The sequence below is a fragment of the Amphibalanus amphitrite genome, unplaced genomic scaffold (genome assembly GCF_019059575.1).
Source record: "Amphibalanus amphitrite isolate SeventyFive unplaced genomic scaffold, NRLGWU_Aamphi_draft 000327F_arrow, whole genome shotgun sequence".
Taxonomy (NCBI): domain Eukaryota; kingdom Metazoa; phylum Arthropoda; class Thecostraca; order Balanomorpha; family Balanidae; genus Amphibalanus; species Amphibalanus amphitrite.
Window position 1 is genome coordinate 566,914 of NW_024881822.1, and position 14,416 is coordinate 581,329.

General features: G+C 53.1%; 1 protein-coding gene across 2 annotated transcripts in view; it reads left to right on the forward strand.

The window, feature by feature from the left end:
- Positions 1 to 14,416, forward strand: part of LOC122388589 (Krueppel-like factor 8) — an 88,311-nt gene that overhangs the window by 28,085 nt on the left and 45,810 nt on the right. Inside the window, exon 1 of one of the 2 annotated variants that reach the window (XM_043379777.1) lies at positions 7,613 to 8,000. The exons of the other annotated variant lie outside the window; for it this stretch is intronic. The gene's annotated coding sequence lies outside the window, so the exon portion shown is untranslated. Of the gene's footprint in view, positions 1 to 7,612; positions 8,001 to 14,416 lie in introns of those variants that run through there. 2 annotated transcript variants of the gene reach the window in all.

The window sequence follows — 14,416 nt, forward strand, 5'->3', positions numbered from 1 at the left end:
GCGACGCAACACAAAATGGACGCCGGCTCCCGGAAGCGGGGGGGGGGGGGACTCCTTCTGAAAGCAGCCACAGACTCCTAGGTTATAACATGCGACGAGGATAGCTATGAGGCACATCCTCATGCCATCCCAAGCCGCTAACCACGCAAGCTTACCAGCACGTTTACCAGCTGCAGGCGTTCGTGACAACAAGCGGGGTTGCACGCAAGGTTATCCGTTTAGTAGGTGCCAGCCGGGGCCTCGTCAGCTGAGCTAATAGCAAAATGACCTAATTGAGGGACACGCCAAAAACTGGCCGAGAACAAGCCAACGGCGGGTAACACTGTGAGGCTGTGCGTAGTTCATTAACACTGCGCAAAATTAGGTTCCTGAACATGCTCTCGCTCGTAGGCATTTGTTCCACAAAGGGCATTGTTAACGTGCATGGCTCTGACTACTAATGTCCATATATGTTGTAACGAGGTGCAAGGGAGGCACTCGTAAAAAATGCCTAATTTCAAAATTAGCTAGTGAATATTTTTTACAGTGCATGCCTTGCCTACATGTAACATATTTCACAGTTCCACCGTCAGACTCCCGGGGTTCTGTGCGCCGTACCGCTACTCGCCGAGGTCGGCACAGGAGCGAGTCAGAACGCCCCATCCATCAGAGCCGGACAGAGCCACCCGTCTGTGAGCGAGGCACAGCGTATAAGCGCGATATAGGAGACAGCCCTGGTCGACGTTTTTCACCGCACCGCTGATGGAGCTCCCACTTATGACCGTTTTTGCACAGTAAATTGTTAATTCATCAGAGATGAGGACCATTGTTGGAAAATATTGAATTGCTTGTTTGTGTGTGATGGTAAATGGGAATGGGTTAGTGTGGTGATGGGGGCGTTTGCTGGCCAAGTCACGTGCAAGTACAAAGTCCAGTTGGTGTTTATCGAGCGCGGGGAACGTCATACGTGTTCGTGACGAAATGTATATGGTGGCCTTGCAACACCCAAAACCTGAAATATTTTATTTTTCAAAGGGAGCATTCTCATGAGGCTAAGCTCCCGATATCTCGTAAAATTGTGTACACAACATTTTGATATAAAATTCAACATTTAAAATTATGAGTTACATGAAATATCGTGAAATATATGATCGTTCATGTGCGCGCTGAGATCATACTTATGTGTAAATCTGAAAATATCAACGGATTCAAAGGTCATTTACCAGCTGTTTTAATTCATATTGCACACGTCACGTAAAATGTGATGTGCATGCAAGTATAATGTATGCATTGCACCACATACAAATCCACGGGCGTACTAGGAACGTCATGAAAAGTGGGTGGGCCACCCTGTCAAGGGGCCTCCTTTTCCAGGGGCCTCCTATTTTCAGGGGCCTCCAACTTTTGCCTCGTCCTGCTGGCTGCTTTCAAGTATGACATCCAAATCTAGCTTCTCAGATCGGGCAGATGTACCCAGGGGCGTAACCGCTTAACCCTATTAGTGGCAGGCTCCTGGCTACCCCCTATTAGTGGCAGGGGGGGGGCTGTTTACGACCCCCCCTTGATATCTCGAGATCTAACGGGCCGATTTTCAAAATTCAAACGGCATTCGATTTCGCTCAACGTGATCTACATTTCTAAAAAATAAAAATTAAAAAATGTCAATAGTAGAGGGGTGTAAAAACGGGCAAATTGCAGATACATTTTAGACTGTTTATCACGGCCAGGTTTCTGAACCAATCTTAACGCAACTTTTGCCGATCGATAGAGAATGAACCAGGAATTCACATGGATCCTAAAAATATGCATTTTCAAAAATCATAGGCGGATACAGATCATTGAGATTGGGGGTACACAAAAAGTATAGTAAATAAGGTTTTTGTTGGTACTGTTTCTAAAAAGGGTGGTAATGGTCTTGTTATGTTACAATTTTCTTATGAGAGAACGACTAGAATTGTATTGGTCATGCATAGGCGGTGTCAGGGCACCTATGTTGGGAGGTAAAACATAACCCCCCTTTTTGGACGCCTGGATCCGCCTATTATAGCAAAAACGTGTCAAAAGAGGATGCACAATAACTGTATATGTTATCACATGATACCTTTCACTCACTGTTCGTAAAACTGGTGCAGCATCGTGATCTTCGCCCAAATGACTCGCTTCACGAATAGGACCCCCCAATTCCCAGTGCTCTGGAGCCGCCCCTGGTAAAGTTGTGAACTTGAAATTTTCAGGGAATGTGCCCAATTTAGTTTTAGGAAAAGTCAGAAAATTTCAGCATCGTAGCTTCAGCGGTTTCGGAGATATTCCCGAAAAACCTGAGGGGTGGATAAAAACAACCCCCCCCCTGCCACTAATAGGGTTAAGCGAACAGTGCGGAAAGTCCGCACCATTTTTTAAAACTTATTCCCCCTCCGATTTTTTTTTTAGAATCTATTTGCCGCCAACGGCGCATGACCCCTGAAAACCCTTACACAAATGTCTTCCTCGTTTCCCAGGTGCCCCCATTAGCTTCATAGGCGCCCTCTTTGGCATATAAGCGCCCTATGTATAGTCATCAGAGACATCCCTATATGTGCCACAGTCTCCCCGTTGTCGCATACAATGTGCGCTTATCATAGGCGTCTCTCTTTTATGGACACTTGAAGGCGCCTCTCTTTGCCATGCCGGCGCCCCTGTTTCTTATGAATGCACCCCCATGGCATTGATCAATTGCAGTCTGCAGACCTCTATTGCATGTGGACGCCCATATATGTAGGCCTCAGAGGCGCCCCTCTTTCGCATTGAGGCGCCCCTATGGGCTTCATAGGCGCCCCTCTATTGCATGTAGGTGCCCTACTGTCTCAGAACCGCTCCCCTTTGGCATGCAGACGCCCATCTTTCGTACGGAGGAGCCGCTGTGGTTCTTAAAGACGGCATGGTGCTCCCAGACGCAGATGGGGCTCTCGGAGTCGACAGTGTGGGACCTTCAGTCGCTGATGGGTGCCCGCCGGATGTGGACCCTTGGAGACGCCGGTATGGGGCCCTCAGAGATGCCGGTATGTGGCCCTTAGAGACACCGGTGTGGAACCCTCAGATACTTCAGTGTGAAGCCCTTACAATTGCTGGTGTGGAGCTATGAATGCGCTGTCTTAAATCCCTCAGAGGCCGGTACATGGACATTAGAGCTAAGTGAGAGCTTGTGTGGTGCCTTCAGTGGCCTTGTGGGGAGCCGTTAGACATCAACATGGTGCTCTCAGGAGCCGGTGAGTCCTCAGAGTCACCGGTGCGGGGCCTTCAGAGCTCCGAGATACTGGTGTGGGGCCCTCAGAGGTGTCGGTGTGGGTCCTTCAGATGTACCTATAGAGCCTTGAGATGCACAGGTGTGGTGGCCCACAGAGGCGCCGGGTGGGGTCCCCAGAGCCACCGATATAGGGCCCTAAGAGACACTAGTATGACCCTCAAAGGCGCCGCTGTGTGGCGCTCATAAACACTGGTGTGGAGCCATCACAGGCGGGTGGAGCCGTTAGAGGACGGAAAGGGCCCTTAGATGCCTACAAGGAGCCTTCAGAAGCCGGTGTGGCACCCTTATGGGGATAAGCGTGTCTACTTAGGAGCCCTTAAGGTGCTCTCATGAGCTCTGTGGGGCCCTACCGAGCCGAAATATGGCCACGGCCAGTTGCCGCGCATGGTTCTTCGGACTATCATTATCAGGGGCCTCATCTGCCTAGTTTGAATAGAAGGGCCTCTCAGAGACCATCAGTCTCATGGGCCTCCTCTGGCTAGTATAAATAGAAGGGCCTGTTAGACCATCAATCCTAGGGGCCTCCTCTAGTTAGTATAAATAGAAAAGCCTCTCAGACCATTAATCTCAGGGGCTCCTGTGGACAGTATAAATAAAAGGGCCTCTCAGACCATCAGTCTCGGGGGCCTCACTAGAAAAGTGTAAATGTGGATAGAGGGCCCCCCTCAGATTCATTAGGAGTGGACCTCTCTGACTATCAGTCTCAGGGGCCTCTTGTGGCCAGTATGAATATAAGAGCCTCTCAGACCATCGGTCTCAGGGGCCTCCCTAGAAAAGTGTAAATGTGGATAGAGGCCCCCCTCCTCTGATTCATTAGGAGTGGACCTCTCTGGCTATCAGTCTCAGGGGCCTCTTGTGGCCAGTATGAATATAAGAGCCTCTCAGATCATCGGTCTCAGGGGCCTCTTCTGACTAGTGACTAGTGTGTATAGAGGGCCCTCCCAGACCACCGGTTTCAGGGGCCTCCAGTGGCCAGTTATATGAACAGAAGGGCCTCACAGCCATCAGCCTCGGGGGCCTCTTCTGACTGGTGTGAATATGAGGGCCTCTCATACCATCAGTCGCAGGGGCCTCCCAGTCTCAGGGGACTCTTCTGACTGGTGCCGGATTGAGGAACCTCCCAGACCGAAAGTTTTGGGGGTCTCCTGTGGCCAGTATGAATAGAAGGGCCTCTCAGTCCATCAGTCTCATGGGCCTCTTCTGCCTGGTGTGATGATAAGGGCCTCTCAGGTCATCAGTCTCAGGGGCCTCCTCTGACTACAGTGTAGATGGATAGGCCTCCCAGACCATCAGTCTCAGGGGCCTCTTCTGACTATTGAGGATAGAGGGGCCTCCTCTGACTAGTGAGGGTAGGGGGCCTCGGCTAGACCGCCAGTGTCAGGGGCTTATTCTGACTAGTGTGGATGGAGGGGCCTCCCAGACCACCAGTCTCAGACCTCTGACTATAGTGTGGATAGAGGGGCCTCCCAGGCCGCCAGTGTCAGGGGCCTCCCCAGACCAGTGTGGATATTGGGGCCTCCTCAGATCCACTAGGGCCTCTCAGGCCATCATTCTCAGGGGCTTCGACTGACAAGTATGAACAGAGGGCCAGTCCTTGGATCCATCACGGCCCCTTGGAGTCCGTGCGTGGGGATTCGTGGAACTTATTTTTACCGAGTTTGTTTATTCTGCAAGGCGACGACGTCCTCTCAAATCGAGACGAGGGGCCTCGCGTAAAAAGTGGGTGGGCCAAAACACATGGTTGGCCCCCCCACCTCGAAAAGTGGGTGGGCACTTGCCCACCTGGCCCCCCCTGTTCCTACGCCTATGTACAAATCACGTAAATTCATACGATCGCCTCATAGTCTCAGAACTCAGCGACTATCGGACAATCCCTCTCACGGCTTCAGATGTAAAGACGGCAGCACTTACGTACCGACCTTTAAGGTCAACTTCGAAAGGCAAATCTTTTTCATCCGTCTGGTAAACATGATCAAAACATTCAATATGCCTACTAACGTAAACATAAAACATGGCACCAGGTAACCGACCTACTCCGGGCAGACACCCACGCGGTACGCTCATGGCTCAAACTATAATTGGATTTGAGGAAACTTCCGCAGCCCGCCCGCTGGACAGTGGGAAATCACATGGTGAAGGACAGTCACGTCATGTACCGCATCTCCGCATTGTCGGCTTCCTTCCCCGTGTACCACACCCTAGCAACGCCGCCCGCCGGCAGGCATCAGCATCAGCACCACCACCCGACGGAACCTCCTTACCACACCGGAGAGTGGAGGGAGGCTCAAGCCCTGTAGGCAGAGGGTCTTCCAAAGCCCCGACTGACCGACTTAAGTCGACCTACAGCCCGACATCGTGTAGCGGAGTGACTCATGAATGGAGACGGTCGGCGCCGGCGAAATTAGCGCGCCTGCGTCGAATTGTCTAGGGCAAAAAGGGCGGCTGGATTTTTGGTGTTGGATCGATTGTTGTCGCAGCGCCAGGGCGTCTGTGTTGGACGTGTCGCCGCCAGGAAAATGCTCACCCGGGCTGCCGGCTGACTGCAGTCTGAACAAAGCGCCCGGAGACGGTGCGGGCCAGCCACGCCATCTTTTACTACCGGACTTCGAACGCGACGCCACTCATAAGGCTTAACGTGCGCATCGCTAAAAGTAGCCGCTTTTTGTGCTCGTCGGGCCATCAGGAAAACCAGGGCGGGGGCCCGGCGGGGTGTGGGCCCGGCGGCGGCGGCATTGTCCAGCCGTGAGCCGACACGCCCGGCTAGTGAGCGTCTGTTTTCCTCGAGGCGTCACGGCACAGCCCATCGCGGCACGGCGCATGGAGGGCACGGCACGGCACGGCACAGGCCGGTACGGCGTCGCACGATACTGGGCGGTATAACGAAACACAAAATGTTACAATCATGCTGCCCGGTGGATGAAGCTCCGCTGGTCAAACTGTGGCGGGACGCCTCCCGTCAAGCTCTTCGCTAACTCCGCTGAAATATTCCACGAAATGATGCTCGTGAATAGCAACATTAATTAGTGTGAAATGAGCCAGTGCCGCTGAATAAAGTAACTAAATAAGCTCAGCCGGGAAGCACCGTCTGTATGGGCCCACCCTCCCCTCGCGGCGGTCTGCCTCAAGTCGGGCGTGGCAGCTCACGGGAGCGATGCGCGCTGATATGATGCCACTCTATCAGAGCTCTCCGTACATGGGAGTAGATATCACTCTGGGTGGTATATCTCCAGCTCGATCTTTCCGCTTCCATCGGCACGGCGCACGGCGTTCCGCCCACACTCTAATACGGGCGCCGGCGGCCGTGGCACAAATTTAATGAGCACCTTTATTATCACGGTAGGCTATCGTATCATACTATGAGTATAGCGTGAAATAGTGCAGCTGCTGGACTCCTTTTAAGACGAACGGCCTGCCTCTGGGTATACAGTGATAGTGAGCGCGCATCGCTCTAGCCCGCGCCTCGAGATGTTCTAACTGACGGTGAAGTATCACGGCCTTCCTGGACATACCGGCACGGATGCGGATGACCGGCGCCGCGTCCCTTATTGGCGCCCCGGTAAATTACATTACCCTCTGCAACTGCGGCTCAGCGCGGCGGCCGGACGACTGCACAGACCTGATTACGGCCGGTCGCCGGTTATCAGATGCCGTTATTGCCACTTGCCGGTGCCGGATCGCTGGTGATGAGGTGCCGATACAGCGCCAGCCGCCGGCGCTCTGATGGGCTTGTTGGGCCTAATGAAGTGCCCTGGTGTAGGGCCCCCGGCGGCGGTTGGCAGCGGCCAGTCAGCCTTCCCTCCGCGTGCTCCGATTGTAGGCACTGCACGCCGCCGCTGATAGGCCCCATGGCGTGTCATCAGCGCAGACGGAGCTGCCAAAACCTGCTCCGCCGTCGGTCAGTAATTTGTAGTGGTTTCAGATGTACGGTGGGCCTCAACTGAAGTGGCTCAGAAGGTGCGGCGCCGACTGTCTTTGTGACGAGATTCTGAATCCTGATGCTTAGCTATCGCGGTATGGTATTTCACCGATATGTTGTCGGGACTGATAATTGCATGCATCATCCGTATCTGTCGTCCGGTATGAGTGATGCAGCGATTGCTGTGACTACTCGACCTTCCAAGGCTGTCTGATGCAACGTGCTGTAAAATTCTTTGTATATCGCATACCTTGGGAACGGAATGTGCCATATGTTTAAAATAAAAAGTCATTGGTTGGTTCGATAAAATTATCTGTTTTGCCTGTTTCTTCGTCATTTTGTTATAACTACCTTAGCCGGCCTAAAAACCATTCCCTATTTTCCCAACGCAATTTCCATTGCTCGAACATCCTAAATCTCCCCTATCAGCACTCAGAAATCGTCGGCTGCCAGCGGACACGGTTCGCCCCGCCCCGCCCTCCGCCGGGCACATCTCTAACGCCGGGCGGGTTTGCGGCCGTGCAGAGCTCTGGGCGGAGCGGCGGCCCGCCCGCGCCCGGCGTCGGCGCCACCACCGCCAGTCCGTTCGCAGCTCTTCGTCGGAGCGGTCGGAGGGGCGGTGCTCGGCAAATTTGCATCAGAAAGCGCTCGCTGCCGCCCGGTTTTGGTGAATTGGCGAGTAGTGCTCAGTCGGTCTGCCGGTCGCGGACGGTCAGTGACGCTTTGTCTGGCTCTGGTGTGTGTCTCTGAGAGGTTTGGTCACCTGAGACGCTGAGACAGACCACGGAGTCCCCACCGACTACATTGGAGAGACGCGTTGAGGTGAGTGCGCCGTGCGCGGACTGCGTGCGTGACGGGGTGCGGACACGTGTACCCGTCAGTAGCGACCAAATCGCTGCGATCTGTGACGGTTTATGTGGCCCGGGTGGCGTGCGAGGAAATGTGATACCTTGATTTAATGACTTCGTTGTAATTGCTGAATTATGTTGACAGGGAATGTAACGATCCGTCATTTCGTTCCAAAAAATGAAAAATGAAAATTTTACCCAAGGACGTTGCAACATGTTTATCCTTGGCTTATCACGCACACTAAAAGCATTCCATAAAACTCTGAAAACAACTTCCCAGTCGTTTGCCGCAAACACTTTTATAGCGCCATTTTGAAAACTAACGGACCTCGTTCATCCTAAATCCCATATTTACCCACCTGCGCCCGACGGAACCACCCCTTTGTATTATCCCGACGGTGCTGTCAAACCGTCATACAACAGAAGAGGCTTTTCCGTCGCTGACCTCACAAACAGCACATACCTCCGTCTCGGGGCGTCTGTGCCTTGTGTGGTGACCCGAGAAGGGCAGCGGGCCTCATCGGGTTCCGATAAACACGGTGGCTGGCGGCGGCCCATCCGTCTCCAGAGAGCACCTGAGCTGACCGGCCCCCGGGCCGCGCCGGGCCGGGCCGCGCCACCGCGCCGCCGCCGGCGCTTGTTTATTTATGTTTCCCCGTCGGTTGGCTGGCCGAGCAGGCTTGTTGCTGGGCAGCGATTCAAGTGTGGCCTGACAGCGCCCGCGGCGGCCCCGCGCGGGGGCGGACCCCCTCCGACCCCTCCCGACCAGACCAGACGGCCCCCCTCCGCCGTCCGGACGCCCGCTGGCCCTCCCGGCCCCTCCCGACCCCTCCCGACCCCTTTACCCCTCTCGACGAGCAGCTGTGACCGGCCGGATGGGCCAGACGCTCCCCACAGAGCCCTGAGGGGGTGTCCGCCCGCCCGTCCAGAGGAGGGGGGGGGGGAGTCAGTGAGGATGTTTGCCTCCTGGTCAGTCAGCGGAAGGTGCTGCTGCCCCGCCGTCCGCCCTTGCCACGCCTGACGATGTTGTTTTCCTCGCCAATCTATTGTGGCTGGCGCCGTATCATGACTCATGAGTTCAACTCACACCCGGCCGGGCCTTCTGTGGTTGTGCTGCACGGGTTTTCCAATACCGCGCTGGTTGCGTTCGTGGTAATTGGTCGTCCTTCCCTATTCATGATTGTGTGGCGACCGTGTCGTGAAAAGCCGTCTTCACTACTGGTAATTAGTGTCCACTGCGGTGTCGTCAGGCACCCGTCATGTCACGGGATGTTCGGGCTAGTTGTAAGTACAAACTTGAACAGCTCATTCGTGGCAAAGGAAAACGTTTGTTTTAAAAGGGGGTCTGGTGAATGCTGTTTTAACGCATTACTAACTACGTTCCGTTTAGTTTGATGTCCCAACATAAATGAATAATAAACAGCTGGCTTAGGCTAACAAGAAAATATGTCACAAATCAAATAGTTTAGCCTCGAAGTTCTAAATTAAAAGCAAGGTAAATATCCCCTTATTTCTGCCATCCCGTTTAATATATTTTTAGTTCTTGATTTAAACATGTGCCCTTTTATCTGACATATAAATTTGCCAAGCTTAGGTAAATGCGATGCGGGCAGCATAAATCGCCTATTATTCCACATCGCACTGAGGAACCAGATGAGCAATATGTTGTTGAACGCCTTGCTTTGATCATGCACCCATAGACAGTGTCAACTGTATGTTCAATCAGCTAATGTGCCGAGGTCGGTCTTCCAAAAGTCGGCCACCGTCCCCGGTAAAAGAACAACTTTGATCGTCGGCCGCCGTTTTCAGGTGATTTATTGCTGTCCTCATTCACTAGCGTGCACAGGTTAATGTGGAGCAATTCATCGAATAAATGATCGCTACATGGCTCCAGGGACTTGTTTGGCATCAAGGAAAACTAGCGTATCTAGGCAACGTCTCCACGTGACACAAACCTGGTCATTGACCCGTGTTTATGAACAATCAAATTGCATTGGCGATGGTATTGCATGGCAGTTTGCTTTATAGAGGAGAGTTGCATGCATACTCGCCTTGATTTTATTTTGCATAAGTCAATTAAAATCTCGGTTGTGTGCGCTATCAAATTGCACGGCTGTTAACAGGTTGGTAATAAGTCCGCAGTTGCGGTGGTTTTAAAACCTCGCAGCGCAGTCCAGTCTGTTCATTCCATGTTCTCAATAACTCATGGTTATCGTCACTTTAGTACGCATTGTAATTTCATTAGACACTAAAAGTCGGCGGTATTTCTCTTGCACGTTCACTATGGGCTCATTCCTGGCTGTTGCTTTAACGTGGACAGTAATGCTCGGCTTTAAATAAACGGGAGTTGAATGTTGTCAATGTGTGTTTCGCCCATTATCGCAGTCTCAAACACTTCATCATTGCGACGTGTTTCCATGTTTTTGGAGCACACCAGTCGACCATTTTCTCAAGCACGGCTGGTATTTTCCATGGGCATGCAAACCCGTTATCTGCGTGCACGATTTTACGGCCATTATAAATAAAATGCTACCAGTAAAACACACGGAGCCCAAGGCCATGCATATACGACCGCACTGTTGGTATAGAAATACTTTGCGAGGATTTACCACCGGCCCAAACCTGTAATTAGAGTACCGCGCGGTTGACGTCAGTGAACAATTAGTCATTCATTCAGCGTGGGATGCGTTTCTGTCGGGGCGCGCTGCTCGGCTCGTATTTTGTCGGTGAGCAGCCTGTCCGCCCAGTGGCTGGCCGCCTATGGCTCTTGATAATGGCAGGCGCCGGGAATCCAGCTCTATCGGATCTCCGAGCCGTGAGCTCCTTTCGCGCCTCCCGGCTCGTCGTTCCCATGCAGGGCAGGTGCGGCAGCGGCCGTTTGGTGGCCGACGGGCTGCTTCCACCCCTCAGCTAAACAGTTGCCGACCAGTCGACACTGGAGAATCCGCCCACTTCGCGGCCGCTGAAACGATTTCGCGGCCAGCTGATGCCGATAAAGCCGGTGCTTTGTTAGCGAAGCCGCCGGGAGCGGCACCAAAGCGGCACATACATACACGCACCCGCCTCCCGCCGCCCAGAAAGTGATAAATTATCAATAATCAGTACGGACACATGTAATGAAGGCAGCAGGGCGTGATAAGGCCGAGGCTGCTCCTGGAACGCTCTACATACATGGAACTGCCTCCGGCTCCCTGAAAAGCTAGCTGACTGCCGGCGGCCCCGTTGCTCCGATCCACCAATCATGGGCTGGGGATTCAGAGGCTCCGCCCACCCCACCTGACCTCGGCTGCGGTCGTAGCAAAGCGGGGCACGAGGCCGTCTGGGGGGGGGGGGGGGGGGGGCGAAGGGAGGAGGCACTTCTGTGCGAGTGGTGGAGATGCTGCCAGACCAGCCGATGGCCGCACCGGCCGGCTTTTGCCTTATTTGGCTCAATTATGTTTTCACTGCGCGATTATGAATGCTGATCGTGCTGTAATTGCGTGCTAATGTGGCGCGATGATAAATTGAGGCAGCGTCTCGACAGCTCGTCCGGCCGCGTCTCTCCGCGAGTGGACCGGCCAGACATCTGTCGGACGAGCCTTCTGGCCCATCGCTGGACTTCTGAGAGCCCTCGTGATGTATCGACCGGCCCTTAGCGCCGATAATCCGCGCCGTCTGAGTTGTCAATGCGCTGAGAGCTGCTCGTTATTAAGCTGCCTTGTTCTGCATCTCTCACGCTGGGTTTGACCGGCTCTGCTTACCGCCCGGCCGTTTCACAATGCGATGATTTGTAACGGGCTGGCTGTCGGCTCATTATGAGCTAATCTGAGCTGATGGCAGCGCCCGTGGTGAGCTGACATGGTGAGCTGGACTCTCACACCAACCGGGGACAGGGGCTGCCGTCAGGGCCCAACCCCGATCATCACTAATCTAAGTTGGATTGAAAGAAATAGACTTCAATAGTGCAAGAAGTCCCGGAGGCAAAACGTTCGCCACCAGAAGGGATTGACGCTGAGTTGTTTCTGACAGCGCTCAACACGCCCCGCAGAGACCTTTTCACCTCTCACGGGGTGTGATCGACCGTCGCGACCGCCCGTCTCCGGCCCCTCCCTGTTATTTGCATGACCCGTCTCTGGCGGCACCCCGCCGCCCTCACCGCACGCCTCTACACTCGAGGACTCGGGTCTGCCAGGGCGTGTTCGGGCCGCCATCGCTGAGAGACAGACGGGCGCGGCGACTCTCTCCCCCCGGGGCACGTCGTCTGAGGAGAGGAGGGGCCATCGAGTCGCCCCGCGCGGCGCCAGTCACCGGCACGCGGCGGCCGCATTCATATGCACGTCGCGGCACGGCCCGCCGACCACGCCTCTGTAACAGATGGCCCATCGCGCCTTAATCGCTATTTTATTCAGAGGTCGACTGTGTGCGCCGGCCAGGAGTGGCCAATGAGCCCACTTCCTGGAAGCGGCTCGGCGAGGCCCGCCGACCGCCTGACACACCCCTACCCGCGGCCCTATCGTCCCAGAGGCAGTCCCAGGGCGGCGCGCTGCCGCCAGCTCCTGTGACCAAGTGCCGGATGTCATTTGTTCCGTTCCCAGATAACGTTAAATGGAAGCTGTTTAGCCTGGGAACCCGCGGCGCGCCCCTCGCCTGTTTTAGACGGGCCGCCTGTGTGGGACGGTGGTGTCATCGTTTGAATGGCGTCAGGGGACTGTGGACCCCCGTGCAAGAAGGCTTGGCGCCACCCACAAGGCGTATCTCCATCGTCACCTTCATGTGTGACCATTGAGCTCAGTCGACCCTACGTATCCTCAGTCTCAACTCTCAAGACATTTGGCAGGTGCGGCCAGAAAACTCTGTCCGTACCCTGTCGTCGATTTTAGGCCGCCCCTGTTTCGGCCCCCCCCCCCCTCCCCGTCGTCGCCGCCGCCGTGGCTGTCTCGATGATGACAAATACGACAGATCTTTCACGAACTGCTGTCCCCAAACGGACGGTTCCCCGTACAGGCTTAACCCTATTAGTGGCAGGGGGGGTTGTTTTTATCCACCCCTCAGGTTTTTCGGGAATATCTCCGAAACCGCTGAAGCTACGATGCTGAAATTTTCTGACTTTTCCTAAAACTAAATTGGGCACATTCCCTGAAAATTTCAAGTTCATAACTTTACCAGGGGCGGCTCCAGAGCACTGGGAATTGGGGGGTCCTATTCGTGAAGCGAGTCATTTGGGCGAAGATCACGATGCTGCACCAGTTTTACGAACAGTGAATGAAAGGTATCATGTGATAACATATACAAAGTTATTGTGCATCCTCTTTTGACACGTTTCTGCTATAATAGGCGGATCCAGGCGTCCAAAAAGGGGGGTTATTTTTTACCTCCCAACATAGGTGCCCTGACACCGCCTATGCATGACCAATACAATTGTAGTCGTTCTCTCATAAGAAAATTGTAACAAAACAAGACCATTGCCACCCTTTTTAGAAACAGTACCAACAAAAACCTTATTTACTATACTTTTTGTGTACCCCCAATCTCAATGATCTGTATCCGCCTATGATTTTTGAAAATGCATATTTTTAGGATCCATGTGAATTCCTGGTTCATTATCGATCGGCAAAAGTTGCGTTAAGATTGGTTCAGAAACCTCGCCGTGATAAACAGTCTAAAATGTATCTGCAATTTGCCCGTTTTTACCCCCCTCTACCCCCCTATTGACATTTTTAATTTTTTTTTTTTTTAGAAATGTAGATCTCGTTGAGCCAAATCGAATGCCGTTTGAATTTTGAAAATCGGCCGGTTAGATCTCGAGATATCAAGGGGGGGTCGTAAACAGCCCCCCCCCCCCTGCCACTAATATGGGGTAGCCAGGAGCCTGCCACTAATAGGGTTAACGTATGTGGCAATTAAGTGAAAATTGGACGCATTTTGATCGATGATAGTTAGTTTTTACCATTTACTAGCAGCGGGAACTAGCCAATGACAAAGAGAAAGACCGGCTATAAGTGATAAATCAGACATGCGGTGTGTGAGATGGTTTTCTAGTCATTTTGCGAGGCAAGGAAGTGTGTCCTGTGGGCTGGGCCGTATGTTACCGTATGGAGCATAAATACACTCACGATGTAAATTAGATTCATGTTTCACCAGTGATTTGTCGCCTATATCAACTGCGGTTTTATGCCTTTTATTCGGCAATGCACCGCTGTTGTCCCGAAATTTACGAGCTTCGTGCATGGTAACGGGTATCGCTTACCGTTGTGGAAAATAAATGACAGGACAATGTGCAGGACGGAATTAAGTCAACATTTTTACCTCCCTTATAAGGTACTATGCCCTTTGGTAGCTTATATTTTCGTGCTCCTAATTACTTACTTTTGGCATGGCGGGTTAGCCATGCGACCTTGTTTGCCGACTTTT